Below are 23,015 nucleotides of genomic sequence, written 5' to 3' on the forward strand. Positions count from 1 at the left end.
AGTTAAGGTAGGGGCCAAGACCAGGCATTTCATTAGGTGGCTTCTAGCCTATGCTATGCGTGTGAAGAGAAGAGGGATCCTCTTTTCAGAGCTCCTTGTCCCTGACCTCCAACTGTATCCTTAATACCAGCCATAAACTGATCCCAGATACAGATTTAGCCCTAGATCATCAGACAGCCTTCTAACAAGTGCAGATCCCCCAAAGACAGGAGATTTCACCCAGGGAAAGGCTCAGGGCATTCAATCCAACCTCAACTGAAGTGAGAACTCAAAGGTATGTGGTAAAAATCATCATCAGAAGCATCTCCTCTGGATACAAAGGGACCTCTACTGAGATTAAGGGGTCCTGAACACGCCTGTAGCCTACAAGTAAGACTATCCTAGCCTGAGCAAGCTGTGAGGTCAAAGACTAAATTGCTAATGGGGAAAAACAAAACAAACATACAAAAGAATTTTTCTCCTAAGCCCAGAACAGAACAACATTCCATCTGGGTAAGTAAGCTTGTCACAGGCATGGGGTACTTAGCATATCTGCCATTCCAGGATTACAGCTGTCAAGTTTTAATTAGGGTAATTAGAGTTAAAAATGTAATTTCATTTCAGGGATACTTTGAACAGATTCCATTAATTTCTTTTTTAAAGGAAAGGAGGGGAAGGCAAGCAGAGGATTTTGCCATCAGAGAAGCAAAGCCCTGTGCCTGAGCCAACGAACTTTCAAACCACTGCCAAGAACCCCCAGCATCTCTGCAGGCTTGGCCCAGAGTGCAGAAGGCTGCTGCTCTTCAGCTTTCCTCCCTAGTTTCCTCCCTGAAACTAAGTTTCAGTCGGCATCTGCTAATAAATCTACCTTCTTCTCCCTACCTGCTCCTGTGTTACTACCATTCAGTGACTACTATTACAGCCCTAAGTCTAGTAAGGGGCAAGGGCTGTCAATCTGATTGGCTACATGTTAGGGACTACTCTAATGTCCACCCCTTTATCAACTGTTCCTGGACACATCTTTATGCTTTCCTTTGTGCTAGTTCCCTGGTCTGGAGTGCCCTCCTTGCCTTGCCTGCCTCTACTCTTACTCTTCCTTCAAAGCCAGATCAAAGTTATCTCCCCCAGAAAAACCCACTTCCATGCCTCTGTGATCCCAGAGAATCCTGCATATGCCTCTATTAAGGCACATACAGAATATACTATGGTCTGTTTCCCTGTTTGACTCTGATGTTAGATTGTGAGGTCTTTCAGGGCAGGGACTGGGTCTTTATCAAGGAATCCTTAGTTAGCACTAGCACAAGCCCTGACACATAGGAGATACTCAACAAATATTTGTTGAATGACCAACTGTAGGGGGAATTTGGTCTGAGCACACTGGTAGCTGAGCATATTAAGTCCTCGGGTTCTACAACGCATAGAAATATCTGGTCGTGAGTCCCTCCCCCCTCCTTGCACAGGGCCAGTTCAAAAACCTGACTCAGCCCTCCCACTGATCCCAAATGATGATTGATCTCTCCCACCAGAGCCTGCTCATTCCTTAGGGACCTTGGAAAGGAGATGAGAAAGCCAAAGCAAGCAGAGCATCTCCCCCCATCCTCCTCAACCACTGGTTTTAAGGGATTTCCTCCAGTCTTTGAAGGGTTCCAGGGAGAGGGCCTCAGCTCCAGTTCAGTCTATAGAAGGGTAAGGGATGGCCCTGGGTTTTTTTTGTTTTTTTTTTTAAAAAGGGACTTCCCTGGCCGTCCAGTGGTTAAGACTCCAAGCTTCCAATGCAGGGGGCACAGGTTCGATCCTTAGTCAGGGAACCAAGATTTCACATGCCATGTGGCATGGCCAAAAAAAAAAGGAAAAAATGAGAAAATTCTGAACAGAAAAAGATTCCAAAAAAAAAAAAAAAAAAAGTTCACTGGCTTGGAATGAAAGTGTTGCAAATGCTCAGAAATGTTGTAGTGCAGTACAACACAGAACATGCTATGTGACATAGGGCAGCCAAGTCACTTCACTTCTCTGAGCTCCAGTTTCCTTTTCAACCTATCCCGGTAAGTTGTTAGGGGAAATGGACACACAAAGAGGCTTAACCCAATATTAACACTAAATGATGTTGCCATCTGAGGAGGGGGCCTGTATTATGTACCTAGCACTATATTATATATGAGTTTATAAAGGTGAGGAAAACATATCGATTTCATAGTAATCAGATTCTCGCCAGCTAGGAGTACTCCTCCAGCTTCCTCCCAGGCTCCCCAGGCCTGGCTGCAGGCCCATATCGATCCATTTCTAATTAGGAACTGTGTCAGTGCTTCTGACAGAAGGTCAGGGCCCAGGCTGCCTCTGCTGGCCTCTGGCCAAAGCCTGAAATGCCTTGCCCAGGGTAGACAGAGAATGGACACTTTTATCGTAGAAAAGTATCCCAGATTGAACTCATCATAAAGCAGCATAAAATTTTAGAGCTGAAAAGGTCCTTTATGAGCATGAGCTTTGTTATATTACAGTTGAGAAAGCTAAAGTCCAAAAAAAGATAACTTGTCCAAGGTGGTACAGAAAGATAACGCAGATCTTCTCACTTCTAGTTCTTTCCTCTACATCAGTGTTTCCTAACCTGGCTACACAACAGAAGGACTCTGGGAACTTGTTAAAAATACAGTTTTCCAGGCCCCACCCTAGAAAGTCTGATTTGGAACATCTACAGTGGCTCTGGCTCTTTTGCCAGTATATGATCACCTTCCAATAGGAGTGAACCCTGAAATCACAGGATCCAGTTTGGAACTAGGTTCAAATACACCTTGGCTCATAACAGTGTCATTTAGAAGCAATCCGCTATTGTTTGAGCCAGCCCTCCCCCACCTCCACAATAACAGGGTTACTCTAGAGGCCTTAGTCAAAGGATCTGTCATAAATGGTTCAGACTTCCTAATGGTCCACTAGCTTGGCTGTCGACAAAGACATTTCCTTTCAAAACTAGTCTGAAACTAAAATGTCTCTATGAAGATTAGAAATAATTAAGGGAGATTTAAGGAATAGTGGGAGATGGTGTGGTATTGAGTGTATGGGACTGGGGCATGGGCAGATGTGTCTGTACGTAGGGGAGTACCCGTGTGGATACGTAAGGGAGAGGACAGTGTGGTGTCTGTAAGACAGGCTTGCAGGTACTTTCGTGGCACACACAATCCTGTGTACCTAGGTAGAAAACAGTGGGACAAGGGCATAGGAGGATCAATGTGTGGGTATAACGTATAAGGGAGATAAGTATTGGTGTGTACAGAACAGAAGAAATATGTGCACCTTTGTAACTCAGTCATGTGTGTATGTGTTGCAAAGCATACAAACCTGTAGGGACAGAAGGGAGTGTATATGTGTCTGTGTGACCCAGACACCTGTATGCATGAGAAAACAGACCAACGAGCATTTCTGACTCATCCAGCCCTAGCTTTGCTTGAAGGCTCACACCACTCAAGGGCAGGCCTGTCTGCAGAAATTTCTCATTAAAATTGACATTTTGACAACAACTAAAAAAAATAAGATGACAACAACACCCCCACCATCGTGGGAGGTTAAAAAATGTCAATGCTAATAAAACATAAGAGACAGATGAGAAGCAATTATGCCATGATGACTTCTCAGCTTCACAAGAGGAGGTGGTATTTGGAGTTAAATACTGTGTAGCTGATTCACATCTCAACCCAAAGGCCTGGATTTCCTGGGTTGCCTGGGGAAGAGGGCAAGAAAGAAGAAAGTAGGTAGAGAAAGGTAAACAAAAAAGCTAAAAAAACAAAAAAACAAAAAACTGGAGCACTGGGGGGACTTCCCTGGTGGTGCAGTAGATAAGAATCCACCTGCCAATGCAGGGGACACGGGTTCGAGCCCTAGTCTGGGAAGATCCCACATGCCATGAAGGAACTAAGCCCGTGCGTCACAGCTACTGAGTCTGTGCTCTAGAGCCCGTGAGTCACAACTACTGAGCCTGCGTGCCACAACTACTGAGCCCGTGTGCCACAACTACTGAAGCCCGCACGCCTAGAGCCCATGCTCAGCAACAGGAGAAGCCACCGCAAGAAGCCCAGGCATCGCAACGAAGAGTAGCCCCCGCATGCCACAACTAGAGGAAGCCCATGTGCAGCAATGAAGACCCAACGCAGACAAAAAAAAAATTACAAAAAAGAACAACAAAAAACTGGAGCATTGGGAAGACGAAAGAAAGGGAAAGGACTGAGAAGAAATCAAAAGTAAAAGACAAGTGGGTCACAAGAGAGGGAGAAGGGAAGGAAAGAACAGAAAGAAAAAAAGGTAGAAGACAGGAGAAAAGAGAATTTCCTTTAGGCTGGCCTAAAAATTTAGCACACATTCTAGAAAGAATTCTAGCTTTGGGCAAGAGTAAATTAGTAGGTGGGGCCTGACCTCTGTACTTTCTCATTGCTTTTACTCTAACCATTCCCTCCACCTGGAATGTTCTTCTCACCATCTTTACCAACTGAACTTCCCCTAAATCTCAAAAGAAATATTCAAATGCTACCAGCTTCTAGAAGCTTCCAAGATTTCTCTCAGAAGTTATCTCCAAGAACTTCCATAAACTGCCAGAGCACTTTCTCATATTGCACCCATAGCATTTATCGCTCAACCGAATACCACAGGTATCTATGTACATATACTTCTGTCATTCATTCTGCAAGTACTATTTGTGCCAGGCCTGTTACAGAGACACACAGGAAACAGAGATAAACAGCACACTGCCTCTTGGCTCATAAGGTCTCCATTTCAGGAATGAAAGCAGATTCATGTGTGATACAGCACCAGAGTACAACTATTGAAGTAGAAGCAAAGTAGAAAGAAGATCAAAATTAATTCTGCTCATGGAGTGATCAGGGAAAGCTTCACTGAGGAGGTAGCATTTGAACTGGTACGAAAAGATGAGTAGGAGTTTGTCAGGTAAAGACAAAAAGGAGCCAAAAGAGTTTCTACTCAGAGGGAACAGTCAGAACAAAGTCATTCTACTGAACAGGAGCACAGGGAACAGTGGGTGTTAAACACTGTGCTGCTGACAGAAGGCAGCCAAGTGAGGTGGCACCAGACTATATGAGCCTTATAGTCAAGTCCATAGTTGAGATTTTATCCTTTCCAACCTGGGGTGGAGGTGGGGAAAGAGAAGGGACATTTTAAATATATATAATCTCCTTTATTTAGTTGCCCTACTTTAGAGCAAGTCCTCTCAAAACTCCCGGAAAACAGGTCCAATCCCAGGCTCTGCCTACTGCAGTGGCATCACAAGAATTTCGCATGGAGAAGGGCAACAGTGAGAGAAAAAGAAAGGACGGGGGCAGGGGGTGCAGAAGGGAGGTAGCAGGGTTCAAGGAGGAAGGAGCCGAAAGGGAAGAAAAAGAAGAGGAAGAGAAGAGGCAAGGAAGTCACAGGAGGGAACAGATCTATCTTGGCACTGAGGCTCTTTGTTGCTGAGCTGTCCTCTACATCTTTCTAGGTAGAAAAAATAAGGTCAACATGATGCTAGTCACAGAAATAGACCCTTTGCACCAAGATGAGGCTGAGCATATTACCGCCACCTCAACCCTCCCTTTGCTTAGGATGATAGGGTGTACTAAGAAGTGGAGTTTGCCCAGCTCTACCAACCATCCCAAAGTATGCCAGAAGCCCCTAGCCCCATGCCCTAAGAGCATGAGGCAGGAGCACCAAACAAAGGTCTAGAGTTTGAAGCAGGGGCCTGCCCAAGACCTAAGGCTGCTGCTTAGGATCCTAGAGGAAAGCTCTGTTACCTTCTCTGGACTTTATTTCAATCTGCAAAACAAAGAGAGCAAATGTGATGCTCTCTAAGGGCTAAGATATTACAGAAGCTGCTACCCACAGAGAATGATATTTAATGTGGGAATTTTCCTAACCCATCAAGTCTTAACTTCATTCTTTCCACTCCGACCTATGGCCAGTTTGAAGCCAAGAAGCCAGACTCAGAATGGAAGCTATCCCTGACACTATCATCCATTTGGCTCTGACCAAAGTCTTGTTCTTGCCCAGACCTGTTTATCTCATAGGTCACAAACAGATGCTTAGGCCCAAGGATGTGTTTTGTCTGACCCACACATTTGTTTAAAAAACAAACAAACAAACAAACCTGAGTTAACTGCCAACATTTAAAATCAGACCACTTTTTTCTAATTAGATTTCTAGCTTCTCTTAAATATATCAGAGATCTGGCAACACTAGACCCTCTGGGGTAAAGGTCAAAGGGCCTATTATAATCCTGTAATTTATTTGATGCCTTCTCATTTTATCTAAAAAATTTATGCTAACTTATTATCCATTCCATAACATGACTTAACGTAAGAGTAAACTTTTAAACTATTAGTAATAATATTTAAACTAATCCAACTACAAAAAAAAGATTTGAGTACACTTCAGGAGGGCATATGGTTTATCCTGTGATTTCATGTGTCCCAGTCTGAGAACTCCAACATAGTTTATCCGTTCACTCAAAAAATACTTAGGGGGCCTCCCTGGTGGCGCAAGTGGTTGGGAGTCCGCCTGCCGATGCAGGGGATACGGGTTCGTGCCCCGGTCTGGGAGGATCCCATGTGCCGCGGAGCGGCTAGGCCCGTGAGCCATGGCCGCTGAGCCTGCGCGTCCGGAGCCTGCGCGTCCGGAGCCTGTGCTCCGCAACGGGGGAGGCCACAACAGTGAGAGGCCCGCATACCGCAAAAAAAAAAAAAAAAAAAAAAATACTTAGGTCCTGTGGTAAGTGCTGGGAAAACATTAATTAACGAGACAGATGTGGATCCTGCCTTGGTGGAGCTCATGGTCCAGTGGGACATAATGGAAAGAAGCCATACAGAACAGAAGGCACAAAGAAACACTAGACTGAGGATCTCAAGTGTATTCCACAACCTAGGGACCCTTAGGCAAGTTGTTTAACCTCTCTAGACTTCTGTTTCCTTGTCTATAAATGGGGAAGGTTTAATTAGGCAGTTGCTGCTGAAAAGTCACTCCCAGCTCCAAATTCTACTAGTATCACAAGAACTTAGCCCAATACCCTTTTCAAGTTCCTAACACTTATTAGCTTCCTCCCTTTATCTGGGAAATCATGATCAGTTGTCATGGAAATTACCATGGTTCTCCACATACTGGATGATGATGTTACAGTAATTACAAGAAGCCAAAGGGAACAGGCAGCAAGAACAGTCACTTACTCAGAAAGCCACCTACTTTCAACACAGAGGAGCTGCTCTCACTGCAGCTAGGGGGAAAAAAAGACCAGTTACTAACTTAACTTATAAGTAAAACAGTTTTGATTTATACTGGATGTTGTGGTTTCTTCCATGAGACGGCAGACTTCACCCCAGCCTGTGAGTTGTTAGATGCAAAAAAATGCCAATTTTACAAGGACAAGGTTCACTAAGACTTGACTACTTTGCTGTCCTTATGAAGTCCTAAGACAAGCCAGGAGACAGACTTTCTAGGCAACAGAGGCACCAAAAGTTCCTGGTAAAATAAGATAATTCATCTAGTCCCAGGGACTAAGAGCACTGTAACTGGGTTAAGTCCCTTCAATATTAGAGTTCCATCTAGTGCTGAGTTGGCCCAGAGGGACCAAGCAGGTAGCAAAAATAAGTACAGCTGACCAAGTGTTTCAAAGAAAAAAGTGCTAGCCTGGTGATAAATGGCAACAGACACTGGGCTTGGGTAGCAAAGAAACAACAGGAAATGGTGTGGGCTTTGACAAACTTGAGAATAAATATGTCCTATCTAGAACAGTCAGCCAGTAAGGAAGTAGCATGTGGAATGAGGGAAAGAAATGAAAAACATGATTCTGTAAACTCAAGCATTTTGCCAAATTGGCCTGGTGCCAATTATGATACAAAGAGTCCCTGGTGCCAGGCTCAAGGAGTGAAGCCTGTAGAATTAACTGGTGACTATTCCCACTCCTGTGAATAGGAAAATGCTCATGGTCAGCACCAGGATCCAGACCCTTCTTCTTCCTCAAAAATCCTACTCCCGGGCTTCCCTGGTGGCACAGTGGTTGGGGGTCCGCCTGCCGATGCAGGGGACGCGGGTTTGTGCCCCGATCCGGGAGGATCCCACATTGTCGCGGAGCGGCTGGGCCCGTGAGCCATGGCCGCTGGGCCTGCACGTCCGGAGCCTGTGCTCCACAACAGGAGAGGCCGCAACGGTGAGAGGCCCGCGTACTGAAAAAAAAATAAAAAATAAAAATCCTACTCCCTCTTCAGGAGAAATCACTCACCCTCATAGCCCACATGCCCAGGCCTCTGATCTCATACATAGCATCTCCACTGAAAACCCTAATCTTCCCAGGCTGGGGTCCAACTCAAAATAAATACACTTCAGGCTAGACACAATCCAAGACCTGCCAGCCTGCAACCTCTGATCCAGAGCGTAAGATCCTCTGAAAAGATCTGGAAGAGAAAGGACTTAGGAGTCCCCTATGTACTCTTAACTTTTGTCAGAGGAACTGCTTTTCCAAGGAGCTATCCAGGGTCCTGGATCACTTGGCTCCTGAGCTTTAGAATCCATGCTTTCACAGCATTCTCCTCTGGCTTGATCCACTGTCAAAAGTATTTTTTTTAAAGACTCTAAAAAGATATTAGGTAACTATTATATGCAAGGCACTCCAGTGATACAAATGCCCTAAACTTTACTTCTCCTGACTTTTGACTTCACTACCTATATCAGTTGTACGTCAATCTGGACCCCAATGCCACCTGTCTGCCACCCAAATTACTACAGACCGAAAACACTGCTCTGCTTGACTATTCCTATATAACACATTCATTTTAATGGCTTGGTTAGCCAATAAGATGAAGGTTCAGCAATAAGATGACGGTATCTCAAAAGGATACCTTTAAGAGTCTTCTCCCTGGACTCCAAAACTAAAAGTTCCTTTTATTTGCAAAACAGCACAATTGCCCCATTACGGTCGGATGTCCCTGGGAGTAAACAGTACAATGCTAAATGTATGCACTCTCCTGAATCAAGATGGCATTCCCCATGCTTCACTCCATCATTATTCTATCATCTCCAGATTCCATTTCCATAAAAGCAATAACACCTTTGCCAAATAGAAAAGAAAAAAGACTAGCTGCCCTTGAAATAGTAACTCAATCCAAGGAGGGAAGGTTTATTGCTGGAAAAACTTTTCTGATTTACCAGATCCCTCAAGCTGGATTTATAAGCAGGGAGAACACAACAAAAATGGATTTTAGGAAAAGGCAACCGGCAGCAGAGAGGAGCATGGCTTGAAAGAGGGCAAGACAGGATGTAGGGAGGTTAGTTAGGAATCCTATGGGGGATTAAGGATCCTATAGCCCCGCAATGGCCAAAACAGGCTCCATGTCTGAAACAGGGTATGGTCCTCAGTCCCTGGCTGACTACGTGCTCCTTGAAAACAGTCTTATTCATATGAGTATCACCCACAGCATCTAGTATCATGCCGTCAAATGGTGGGCACTAAAATGGTCACAGGGACAAAGAACACTACAGCTGTAAGAGCTCTCAATGCACACAAAGAAACTAAGGCCCAGAGAACTGAAAATGATTTGCTTAAGCTCACAGAATGGGTGAACGGTGAAAAGAAAAGAGCATAGGTTTTGAAGGCAAGAAGATCTGTTCAAATCCAAGGTTGCTGTGAGGCCCTGGGCAAGTTACCCAACCTTTCTCAGTCTGTTTTCTCATCTGCAAAATAAGAATACCTATTTTTGTAGGGCTGCTATGAGGATTAAGAGATACTGCCCTCTAGATACAACCACAAATTTACAGGAAATACAAAGGACAGAGAAACATACTAAACACACCACAGATCTGCAATGAGCAAACTTCTACAGGAAAAACAATCCAATTCCTTCAACATATAAAAGGGGAAAAAGGAGAACGTATAATTTAAAAAGACTTAAAAGACATAACAACCAATTACAGTGTATGGACCTTATGTAAATTCTTTTTTTTTTTTTTTTTTTGCTGTACGCGGGCCTCTCACTGCTGTGGCCTCTCCCGTTGCGGAGCACAGGCTCCGGACACACAGGCTCCGCGGCCATGGCTCGCGGGGCCAGCCGCTCCGCGGCATGTGGGATCTTCCGGGATCGGGGCACGAACCCGTGTCCCCTGCATCGGCAGGCGGACTCTCAACCACTGCGCCACCAGGGAAGCCCCTGTAAATTCTAAATCAAAATGTAAAAATAAGATTGTGACATTTATAACACAACAGGAAATTTGAACACAATCTGGATTTTGATGGTATTAAGGAATTGTGAAATTTTATTATGTGATAATGGTTGTGTTTTTTAAAATCATCTTTTAGAAACACACTGTGGGACTTCCCTGGTGGCACAGTGGTTAAGAATCCGCCTGCCGGGCTTCCCTGGTGGCGCAGTGGTTGAGAGTCCGCCTGCCAATGCAGGGGACGCGGGTTCGTGCCCCGGTCCGGGAAGATCCTACATGCCGCGGAGCGGCTGGGCCCGTGAGCCATGGCTGCTGAGCCTGCACGTCCGGAGCCTGTGCTCCACAACAGGAGAGGCCACAACAGTGAGAGGCCCGCGTACAGCCAAAAAAAAAAAAAAAAAGAAAGAAAAAGAAAAGAATCTGCCTGCCAATGCAGGGGACACGGGTTTGAGCCCTGGTCCAGGAAGATCCCACATGCTGCAGAGCAACTAAGCCCGTGCGCCACAACTACTGCACCTGCGCTCTAGAGCCTGCGAGCCACAAGTACCAAGCCCGCATGCCACAACTACTGAAGCCCATGTGTTAGAGCCCATGCTCCACCACAAGAGAAGCCACCACAATGAGAAGTCCGCGCACCACAATGAAGAGAAGCCCTCGCTCGCCGCACAGCAGCAAAGACCCAACACAGCCAAAATATAAATAAATAAATAAATAATTTAAAAAATACACTGTGAAAGCTTTTTACAAAAGAAGTATCTAGAGTGGTGATGGTTGCACAATGATGTGAACATACTGAATGCCACTGAACTATATGACTAAAATGGTAACTTTTATATTACATAAAGTTTAAAAATTTTTTAAAAATACATTGTGAAATACTTAAGGACAAAATATGATACCCACGTTTCAAAGCACAGGATGAGAAGTATGTAAGGGTATAAATGAAATAAGATTGACCATGAATAGATAACTACTGAAGCTGAATGATTGGTACATCATGCTTCATTAACCTATTCTGTCTACTTTGTATATGTTTGAAATTTTCCATATTAAAAAAGAAGATTTGGTTAGGTTTAAATCCTGGCAACTCCATTTACTAGCAATGTGACTGTGGGCATATTTCTTAACCTACTGGTATCTTAGTTCCTTACCTATATGATGTGGAACAACAGAACCTACTTCTTATGGTTGAGGTGAGAATGATTTTTAATATATACTTAGGTATATTATATTTAAATTATATACAATATATATACAATATATACAAATTATATACAATATATACAATTGTATATGTATATACAACATATACAATATGTTGAAACTTTATATGAAATATGTCTATGTCTTATACATTAATTTTACATATAAGATATGCCTTAAGATTATATATAAATTTATATTATAAAGATTACACACACACACAGAAAGGGCTCTCAGCACATAGTAACCATCAGTAAATATCAGCTCTATTAGTATGAACACAAGGCACCAATATGGTATCTCAACACAGTGGGCACCCAAGTCATGGCAGCTTTTTTTTTTTTGGCTGCATTGGGTCTTTGTTGCTGCGTGCGGGCTTCTTCTAGTTGTGGTGAGCAGGGGCTCCTCATTGTGGTGGCTTCTCTTGTTGCGGAGCACAGGCTCTAGGCACACGGGCTTCAGTAGTTGTGGCACACAGGCTCAGTAGTTGTGGCTCACGAGCTCTAGAGTGTAGGCTCAGTAGTTGTGGCACATGGGCTTAGTTGCTCCGCAGCATGTGGCATCTTCCTGGACCAGGGCTTGAACCCGTTTCCCCTGCATTGGCAGGAGGATTCTTAACCAGTACACCATCAGGGAAGTCCCATGGCAGCTATTATTAATATAAATGGTAGAGTTAGGTCTAGAACCCAGGTCAGATTTTTAATCAAGTACTTGACAAGTCTCCTTGACAGAAGGTCTAGATACCCTCTGGTCAATGTCCCCACTGGCAGCTCTAACACCCCCAGTGTCCCCTGACAAATACTCCAGGACCTAACACAGGTTCAGGAGCTGACTAATGTTTAACATGCCTCTCTGGGAGCAGGCAGGGTCACCTTGTTTCCCAAAAACAGGTAATTTAAGGTACATTTTCTAGTATTTACTGACAGAACAAAGAAGAAAGACTCTAAGACATGATCAGTGTTCACACCAGCCTTCAAAGTGATTTGGTAAAACTACAGAAAATAAACACCCAGCTAGGGTCCACCAGGCAGGATAAAAGCTGACAAAGAAATGGTAATTTTTCCGAGCAAATATACAAGTAATAGATGAGTGCTGAGAGACTAAGCTCTTTAGGTCCTGGCATTCCCCTTCCTCCCCCTCCATTGTAAGAGAAGACAAACTCTCTTTTGACATACTTCAAGTATGACTGTTTGCTGGATTAATTTCTTCCCCAAAATGATGTAATTATAGGCAAAGGGGTCATTCTCATCCTTCTATCAGTTTAAATACAAATTGGCTTGGGAACATTATTACCTTTTCCACCTGCTCCAGGAGACTATGAGAAGGAATCACCAACCCCCAAATTATGGGACATGTCCTCCCCACTCTGCTCATTAGCTGGAATATGGATGCCGCCTTATCTAGTTGCTCATCTGCGTTTCCGCTCAAGTTGTTCCCATTGCACAGAAAGTCCTCTCTCCATCTCTGGAGCCTAAATCTCCTGTGATCATACTTTCTGGAAACAAAGTGGGAGGAGAGAGAAGCACTGCAACTGAGAAAAGATATCCCGGCGCTGCTTCTGGGTAGTCTGGGAGATTTGGCCCAGACATAGAAATATTGGTGTTTCATAATTTATAAGCGCAGCAGGACAGAATATTAGACATTGGGATGGTCCTAGATAATACACGGTCACTATCCTTATCCAACAAGGCCCAGCTCAAATGCTCACTCCTCCAGAGATGTTCCCTGGGCACCACACACCCACAAATGAAGCAATCTCTCCCTCCTCTGAACCTACCAATCACTTTACCCCTGTATGGTACTACCTGAGAGTTCCTATTGTGGTTCTTACAATTCACTTCTCTAACTACACTCCAACAAGAATGACATAAAATAAAAAGATAATGCTAACTGTTGACAAGGACATGGAGCAACAGGAATTCTCTCATACACAGCTGATGAGAGTTTGATCTGGTATGCTTCTGAAAACTGTTTGTCAATAACTACTAAAGCTAAAACACTCACTGCTGCCCCTTAACAGTTCTGCCTATAGTCCTTTGCTCCATCATTGCCTCTGTCTAAATGCTTCTAGCATTCTTTCTCCCAATCCCAAGACTGGTCCAGATCACTCTTCCTGATCACCCCAGCTCAAAGAGATCTCCCCTTCTATAGAAAACTCTGCTACTTACCTATTACCTCTGACAAATGACTCATGAATTCTTCACATATAAATTGCATCATCTGGTTTTATAATGCATTTTAGTAACATCTAACTTGCTCCTCACAATAACACTGTGAGGAAGGCAAGATACAGATTATTAACCCCATTTTATAGATGAGAAGATGGAGGTTCAGAGAGGGGAAAATGACTTATTCCAGTTTTCCTGGCCAAATTAGTTCAGGGAACAAGAGTAAGACCTTAGTCTTCCAAACCAAGCTCTCTACACCAAACTGCCTTATTATCAGCTACAACTTCATAATTACTTGTCTCCCCAAAGAGACCACAGGTTCCCTGAAGACAAGAGTATACTTTACACATTTTCATCCCTCACAGCACCAAGGGAGGACTCAGTGGGCTCCATATAGTTTGGCCAAATTGATTTCAATATTGTCCCCAACCTTTGAGGACGAACACAGGCATATTTCCTCTTCTTCTAGACTTCCCAGGCAATGTGAAATTGTTGGAAGAAATCATGAACACAACACAGCATCCCAAATAACACTTTTTTTTTTTTGAGAATAGGGACAAGGGAAGAGGAAGAGCCCTTCAAGACAGGGTAACCTCAACGTTCCCTCCATTTCCTAGGGCTCCATGCTGCAAAGTGTTCAAAGAAGGCTGGCAGAGAGAGCAGCAATGGGCTTCAAGAACCACAGTTTAGTCATAATTAGTAAGTCAAAAACTGATCAAATGGGAAATCCCTGGCGGTCCAGTGGTTAGGACTCCATGCTCTCACTGCTGAGGGCCCGGGTTCAGTAACTGCTCAGGAACTAAGATCCCACAGGCTGTGCAGCACAGCCAAAAAAAATGCCAGAAACCACACCTCAAATAATTCCATTTGCAAGTAAAATAGCTATTTTATTTCAAAACTGAGTATAAAACTTAATTCAATATGAAACAATTTTCTTCATTCCTAAATAAGAAGCTAGACAATATCAACTCTTTCTGGAAACCAGCCAAAGAACTTATGTGAGAAGAACAGGGAAAGCACTAGGCAGACGTCTGGACACCCAAACCTGAAGGACAATGTTGTCCCCTACCCTAAGTTTCTTGACTTTACACACTGGCTGCTGGACACCTCAGCAGTAGAGAAGAAAATCTAGATAACAGGCAGAAGAAAGGAAGAGAAGGAGGGAAGGCCAAAACCAAATTGGAACACTGGAAGTCAGATACTCAAATAGGTCTCCTTGCCTAGTGATACATCCACCAAGTCTGCTATTTCCAGTCTGAATCAAAACATCCAGGCCAAGGAAGCACGGGTAAGAATAAGCTAGGACCTGTTGTACTTATCTGTCTCTCTCTCCAGACTGAATGTAATCTGAGGGCAGGAATCATGTATTGCTTGGTTTTTATGTTCTCCATAGGGAGAACACATAGTAGGTACTCCAAATTCCTAGAACAAATGGTTGAACTTAGGGATGGAAAGCAGTTGGACTTCCAAGCATAATCTTACTACAGCAGCTAGGTAACCTACTTAGCATGGTAACTCTACCTAACACCCTAATTTTAGTAAGAGTTAACTTTAATTGGTGTAAAAAAATCAATTTAGGGTGAGTCTTTAAGGTATGAAGAAAAGTTATTCTTGTGTTCAACTGATTCAGGCACAGCTATCATTATTATATTGAGAGCACCATTCCTCAGTGCCAGCTTACAACTATCTGGAAGCACAAAGTCCCAAAGCCTTAACACAGTCTGTGTAAGCAGCAAACAACATTTGACTTCTCAGTGTAGCACGATCATACCTTCCAGAAAGGAAACCCAGACCTAGAGAAATAATGAGTTATGGAAATGATTCTTTTAAATCTACTGCTCAGCTTGCTTTCACTAGCACAAAGAATTACAAAGGAAACTAGACAAACAGATCAACAGACACCATGCAAACACTACCGTTAACTAGGCTTAGTGAAATCCTTAATAAAACAAACAAACAGGAGATAGCTAAATACCAGATAAATGCCTCTGGAATGAAGAAAACCTGGCCAACAATAGGTTGACCAGGTTGTAAATCTGACCTTGTAAATGAGAATACTTACTTGGAATAAGGCAATGATTCTTACCTTGACAAATAAACAGAACTCTTCAGTCTCTACAGATGGCATTTCAAGGGCCAGGTAACCACAGCAGAGGTATCTACCTCATAAAGCCAAAGCTCTAAGGAAATGCAAATTTCTGGTCTAGTGTTTTTCCAGTCCTAGTGGCGTTTGGGGATCTCATAGTGTTTTTTTTATTTTCCTGTTATCCTATGATTTTAAACAGTTTGCTACATATTTAAATATAACTTTTTAGTCTTGGACTCCAAGTTTGTCCCATGGGACAACAGCTCCAAGTTTATAACGGAACTCAGTAGACAATTTGGTAAATTCATCTCCCAAGCAATTTTTCAGCAATCTGTCCACTCTAAAAAGCAATATCCATCTCTTTATATACTGAAAGGTATCTGCGAACCCAGAATTTAACCCTGTGAGATACTCTCAATACTCTAACCAAGCCCCTTCTTCCAGAAATGAATTCTCAAGCCACTCCCATAAAACCAGACATCAGCCCAACCCCCTTGTTTTACAGACAGGAAGACTGAGATCCCAGGGAGTATTAGGTAATTACAATTAACATGAGTTTGGCAAGCATCAAAGGCCCACTGAATGCTATTCTCCTCCAGTGGAACTGCACTGGGCATGTTGGGAGGATGGCCAGATTGGCACTTTAGTCAGTGGAGCACTCCAAATACATACGTCTGAGCCTAAGAAAACCTGAGGTATTCAACCAAAAACTCCCGACCCCTACCCCAGCATAGAGAGCAGGGGGCAGTAGGCAGCCTGAATGGCTCGTTGGGGATGTAGACCAGAACCTAGAGATAATATCCCAACCTTCCTCTCCTCCTCCCAGGAGGCACAGCAGATTTATTCATATGGAGGCCATTATGAAGTGACAGAAAGACTGAGGAAAAAAGAAGGGCTGTAGAAACAGTCAGAAGACATAACTAGCAATACTTGGGCAGATGCCTGTCTCTAGTTATTCGATAATTATTCCTCATTAGAGAGGAACTTCCAACCCTTTTTCTGTCCCCAGTGCTCACCCTTTGGCCCCCTGATTATTTTATGAAGCAATAGGGCCAGAGAAGGAAAGGGGCTTGGCCAAGCCCATACACACTGAATTAGTAGTAGCAGGGACCAGACCAAATATCCTCAGGCTCATGACTAGGCTCCCAGTTTATCCCACTGCCCCTTTCTCTCTAGTCCTAAGAGTCTGTGAGCTGCATCCATCATGGGTCTGAAACTTTCCTTACAGTACCCAGGGGTCAGTTGTAGGACAGCAAGCTAACATTACTACTGCCATCGTCTCTCCTCCAGTTGTACATTTTATACATAAAGCTAAAACTGAATAAAACTAGGTTTTTAATAGACACTCATGTGAAAACCCTATCTCCACCCCGACATCCCTACTACTGCCTGAGGAAGAAAGGGGAGGAAGAGGAAGCGGGAGGGAAGAGAAAGGAAGAAAGAAAACACCTCTCCAAGAGATATACTGTCTGAATCATCATCTAGAATCATAAAATGTTATCGCTAGAAGGGACCCTGGGGGTCATCTAGTCAGTATTTTTCATCCTTATTCAAATGAATAAACCTGGCCCTTTGAGTAAGTGTAGACTTTTGCCACCTGAGGAAAAGACTGGCACACAGAGCAGAGTCTCCTGACTCCTGCCCCTAATAAGAATCCTTCTTAGTCCCTCCCCATCCTGTCCCACCCCACTCTCTCCCCTCCACTACAGTATCTAAGCTACTGAGATCTGCTGCCCTTTTGAATGCAAGCTTCTCAAGCTATGTTTTATTCATCTTGGCTTTCTCAGCGCCTCGCAGAGTAAGCAGAGGTGAATTAGAGAGGGACACCAGCACATGGGGAGAGCAATGACAAAGAATGTTGTCTGGAGAACACATAAGCTTTCCTTGGCTTTAACATAAGCAGTCTTCAGAGCTGTGCAAGGTCTGGAATGTCTAGGTTCTAATTATTTCCTCCTTTCCAAAACTAGTGTCTGCAACAGTTTAGCCAGGGATAGTTATCAAATTTGCTGTGCCATACTCTCCCTCACCCGTTTCCCCTCCCCTCCCCTCCCCTTGGAGAACTATGATCAATAACTGGATGAGGGTAAATGAAAGCAGATGTAATAAGACCCTGCATGAGAAATCTTCCCCCCACCTTCTTCTCCTGTGTCCTCACCTCAATAAACTGCATCCCCATCTATACAACTGCACCAGGTAGAAATCTAGAAGTCTTCCTTCATTTCTTCCTTACCCTCCACACCAACAATCTTTGATAGTGTCTCACAACTCAATTCCATCTTCTTTTCTACACACACACACACACACACACACACACACACACACACACACACACACACACACACACCCTTCATTGGAAACACCATCACCTCTTGCCTGCATTACTGCAAAAGCCTCCTAACTGGTCTCTTTGCCCATGGTGCTCTAGCCCTCCAATCCACTCCCCAAAGAGCCACTGATATCCTTCTAAAATGCATACAGGATCATGGTCCCCTCACCAAAATGAAGTCCAAACTCTTCAACCTGGGCAATAAGGCCCTTTCATGACTTGGTCTCTGCTCTGCCCACCTTGCCAGTCTCATCTTTTGCTACATCCACCCATCTCATGCTTCATGCTCCACCCAGAAGTCTTGAGAAACTTACTTAACCCCTCTGGTTTGTTTCCTCACCTACAGAATGGGAATTATAACAGTATGTACCCCTCAAGATGGTTATGGAAAGAAATGAGTTAACACTTGTTAAATGCTTCAAATGGCATCTGGTAGATATAGTAAATGGCCAAGTCTCACCTGTTACCACCACCGTCTCTAGACTTGCTATTCCCTTCTGCCTAGAACAGTCTTACCTGTCTCCTCCTCAGCTCCCCAAATCTCTTCTTTTCCTAGCTTAGTCTTTTCTCTGAGGTCTAGGCCTAGCCAATTTCTCCAACGAACCCCCCCACGCTGACCCTCCAAGGCTGGGTTAGTTCCATTCCTCCGTGCTCTCATGGTGCTTGTCCCTGTCACAACACTTCCCACACTGCCTGTTTCCTTGCCTGTCTTCCCCCTGAGACACCCAAATTTCCAAGCTCAGTACAGTGTGAAGCAGATGTTTAATAACTGTTCTGTAAATGGAAAACTTTCCAATAATGAAATGCCTAATGAAACAGAATCTCAACGGGTAGCCTATTCGAATGTTGGTTGGGTGGCTGGCTGGTCTACATGATTTTAAGTCCCTCAACTACAAGATTCTATCCAATAAACATTTCAATACACTCTGACCTTATTATCACACTCAGGGGTTTAGACTTTAATACGTAGGCAATGTTGAGCCATCAGATTTTTAAGGAAAGTGCAACATACTCAGATCTGTGTTTGTTGCCCTATTATCCATCTCTGGAACACCTCCCATCCCAACCCCCTGCTGGCATCATGACAAAATTCCAACTACACTTCACAAACATAAACACCACATCCCACCACCACACCACCCAAAACACACAGACACAGAAGTAGTCAAAACAAAGGGAATTTTGAAAGACTAAAAATGCAGCATTTAATTCCATCTTAACCACCTGCAAGCAATGAGGAGCCATAAATACCCTCTAGGAACCCAAAAGCTAATCCCTCTTGTGTGCCTTAATGGAAAGAGGAGGGCACAAAGAGGGAGCATTTCATAAAGATAATCCATTTAATCATCCTGAGTAGTTCTGATCCAAGCTGCTGTCACAGCACTGCTATTGTTGATCACTACAGCCCCATATGCCCAAACCCAGGACAGCCAGAAAGGAAGATGCAAACAAAGCAAGGGTGGGGAGTCCTCTGAGTTCTATTTCAAGAGCAGGAGTTCCCTTTGGAAGATACAGAAGGGGCAGGGGGTGGGGGGCGGTGAGAGGCTTAATCAGAGTGGTACAGCCAGGCCTAGGTTCTTGCTCTGGAGCTGCATGCCACACCTTACTGCAGATGAGAACTAATAATCATTTTGCATTTTCAGAGCACCTTGGGCTTAAGGGAGGCACTAAGAGTACCAGCTTTGCCAGTCACAAAAGGACAAATATTGTATGATTCCATTTATATGAAGTACCTAGAGTAGTCAAATTTCACAAGGACAGAAAATAGAATGATGGTTGCCAGGAGGGAGAGCGGAGGAAGTGTTTATACAGAGTTTCAGCTGAGGAAGATGAAAAAGTTCTAGACACGGGATGGTAGTGGTGGTTGCACAACAATGTGAATATATCTAACACCACAGAACTGTACATTTAAAAACAGTTAAAACAGTAAATTTTATCTTACATGTATTTTTACAAAAAAATAAATAAAAAGCACACCAGCTTTAAAGTTATATTGTCTGCAGTTATCAATTACATGATCCTGAGCAAGTCATGTAACCTCTCTAATCCTGTTTCTTCTTCTGCAAAAGGAGTTTAATAATATACCTAATTCAAACAGTAGCTCTGAGGACTAAATGAGATACTCCACAGAAAGTCCTTAATCCAGTGATTGGTACATGGAAAGTACTTAATAAATGTTAGCCTACTACTACAATGCACTTTCACAGCCATTTTTCATAGTCCCCACCCAACCCTGTGATAGTTTACAGATAAGGAAACTGAGGCTCAGAGAGCCACAAGGAGTGACTGAGTTCATGATGCCACATCAAATCAAACCCTTTGTCCATGAGAGATGCCCTGTACTCACCACTTGTTAATCCGGTGATCTAAGTAAGGCAAGTGCCCTAACCTTGCTATGTCTTAATTCTCAATTAGAGTTGTAAAAAGGAGATATAAACCAAACTCTGAGAGCTCCCTCACAGAACTGGATGAGAAATGAAATCAGGTAACAGTTATAAAAGAGAACTATAAACCATAAATAAAGTACTATAAAATAACAGTGGTGACTTATGAGAACTGGTACTCCTGTGCACAAAACCTGGCCTCCTTTTAATGCTGGGACTAAACAACTTCTTTGTGATTTCAAGTTACTTGGGATTCTTGGTCTTCAGACCTGAATAAGTAGTTTAGTGCCCTTTCAAAAGGTGGCAGAGAACGGTAGAAATAAAAATATTACTGCACTGGGAGTCAGAAGACTGGAATTCCAGTTGTGATTCTGTCACTAAAGCAGTATGTGAATTTAGACAACTTACTTCCCCTTCCCAAGGTTCAGTTAACAGGAAAGAGGGAAAAGGCAGATAAAAAAAGTTAGACCAGGTAAGACCCCTTCCAGGTCCTACATACCACTCTTAAATCCAGAATCTTGGAAAGGGGAGAGTACAGCAGACCTCCAGACTCCAAAGAACTAAAGCACACATCAGGAGACATCGCAAGAGCTGGCCTAGGAACTCCCCTGCCTGATCTTTAGACACCAGGGATCAAACACACTGGAAAACTAGAACACTTGCCAAAGTTAAATTTAGTTCACTTTTACCCCTCTGGGCCTTATCTGAAAATAAGAGAAATAAATCTCTATTTGAAGGCAGGGAGTTGAAGCAATTGACTTGAACCCCTTTCTGCTCCCCCTCCCCCAACCAGGAGCTATAAATCTAAACCCTATAGAGAACAAGCAAGGTTTGGTGGGAGGAACAAGCCACAAAAAACGGATGGACCTCACTGCTTTAAACGACTTACACCTTCCCTGAGCCAAAACCCCAGGGAACTTCAGTTGTGCTTGAGATCTGGAGTTCTCTGCATCCATCAGCTTCTAACGGGCAAGGAATCAGGGAGAACGGAGTTAGTTAGGTATCCCAACTAACGATGTGACTCAAAATCCGTTCTGCACTAAGAGATTACACAAGTTCACACTAAGAAATAAATAACAGGTACCAGCACCACGGCTTTACACTTCTGTGGCTCCTACCTGTGATCTGGAACACATTACTTAACCTCTCTGGGCCTGGACTGCTGCTTTTGTAAATGGGGATAACCTCAGAAGGCCGTCGTGAGCATCCTATGAAATAAGGCTTGCGAAGTTCCTGAGTCAAGTCCATTAAATGTTACCTGTTGGTATTAAACACTTCTCGCACACATTAGTTTCCTCCCTGAATCCACAAACACCCTGCGAGGCGACTTTCTTTCTCCCTGTTCACTGAAAGGCAAACTGAGGCTCGGCGGCGAAAAGGCTGCGTGAAGCGCGGAACACGGCCCCAGCTCGAGGGCCTGCTGTTGTTCCTCTGAGCCCAAGGTGTGCAACAAGCCCAGGACCGGGAAAGGGGGTCCGAGGAGGCGCTCAGGCCCGTAGGGAGCGAGGCAGGACCAGTTTTGATCGCCTCCGGGAACCCACAGACCCAGCCCGGGAGGGAGAGCCGGAAGAAGCCCGGGGCCGAGGCCAGAGCCGGGTCCCGGCCCGCCCGAGGCCTCCCCAGCGCGGCCTCCGCTCCCCCCTCCTCCCCTCGCCGGGCGGGGCGGGGCGCGAACACAAAAGACTCCAACTTCCGAGCGGGCGCGGGCCCACCCCGCGAACTCCCGGCCCAGGTCCGACCCGCGGGGAGGAGGCGGGCAGGGAACGCCAGGGCTGCCGGGACCCAGGGCGGCAGGCCCGGGTGGAGGGAAGGTGCGGGGGTGAAGGGGCCGGGAGTTACTCCGGCTCCCGGGACTCCCCGAACGGCCGAAAAACAGAGTTTCTAAAAATAGGCAGCGACCGGCGCGAAAAGGTGGGTGACCGAAAAGGAGCAAGGAGTACCCCCTCCCCGCACCTTTAAGGAGACGCCCGCGGCCCCCACTCACCCGCCCTGAGAGGTCTGGAGAAAGCCGCGCGGCGCGGAACGAGGCGGTGCCGCCGCACTCGGGGGCGGAAGGGAGGGAGCGAGGGAGGGAGGAAGAAGGCGGCCCCGGCTGCAGCGTGAGAAACTGATCACACGCCCGGGAGTCGCCGCCGCTACCACCCCCTCAGCTTCTCTCTGCTCTGCCCAGCCTGCGCCGCGCTGCTCGCGCACTTCGCTGCACTGACAGCGGCGCGAGCCCCGCAGTCGAGAGTCCTTCCCTTGGCCGGCACCACTGAGGCGCGCCGGGGTGGGGGCGTCCGGAGCGGCTTCCCTCAACTCGGCCCCGCCCGCCACTCCGGCCCTGGCCCCGCCACCCCCTGCCCCCGCCTCTGTCTCCAGAGACGGGCCCGGCGACTCAAGCGCGAGGAGTCTGCAGCCAGGCCGTGACACAGCCCGGCCCCTGAGGCGCAGGGGCTCTTCCTACCCCCTCAACCTAGCTTTGGAAAGGCCCAGAGCTACGGCGGGGAGAAGAGGAAGGAGGGGTCGGGGAGGGGCCTGACAAGGAGGAAGGACTGAGGTGGGACCCTGAGGAAGCGGGGCTAGGGCGGGAAGAGAGACTGGTTTACACTGGAACCTAGCGTAAGGAGGGGCGGGTCTGAGAGAGTGATGATGCAGTGAAGCGAGGCGCGCGAGAAAAGTATGGAAGACATTGGTGGCCTCGCAGAGCCGGGCTT

The 23,015-nt window shown here is 45.2% G+C and overlaps 1 protein-coding gene across 6 annotated transcripts in view; it reads right to left on the reverse strand.

The window, feature by feature from the left end:
- The window catches only part of RALY (RALY heterogeneous nuclear ribonucleoprotein), an 81,745-nt gene extending 58,949 nt beyond the window's left edge, over nt 1-22,796 (reverse strand). For 4 of the 6 annotated variants that reach the window (XM_060079026.1, XM_060079025.1, XM_060079028.1 and 1 more), the window contains exon 1: nt 22,304-22,796. The gene's annotated coding sequence lies outside the window, so the exon portion shown is untranslated. Of the gene's footprint in view, nt 1-21,577; nt 21,919-22,303 lie in introns of those variants that run through there. The other 2 variants (XM_060079031.1, XM_060079030.1) reach the window with 2 other exon arrangements.
- Between the last annotated feature and the right edge of the window lie 219 nt (nt 22,797-23,015).

This window comes from Mesoplodon densirostris, chromosome 16, assembly GCF_025265405.1.
Source record: "Mesoplodon densirostris isolate mMesDen1 chromosome 16, mMesDen1 primary haplotype, whole genome shotgun sequence".
In the NCBI taxonomy this organism is placed as follows: domain Eukaryota; kingdom Metazoa; phylum Chordata; class Mammalia; order Artiodactyla; family Ziphiidae; genus Mesoplodon; species Mesoplodon densirostris.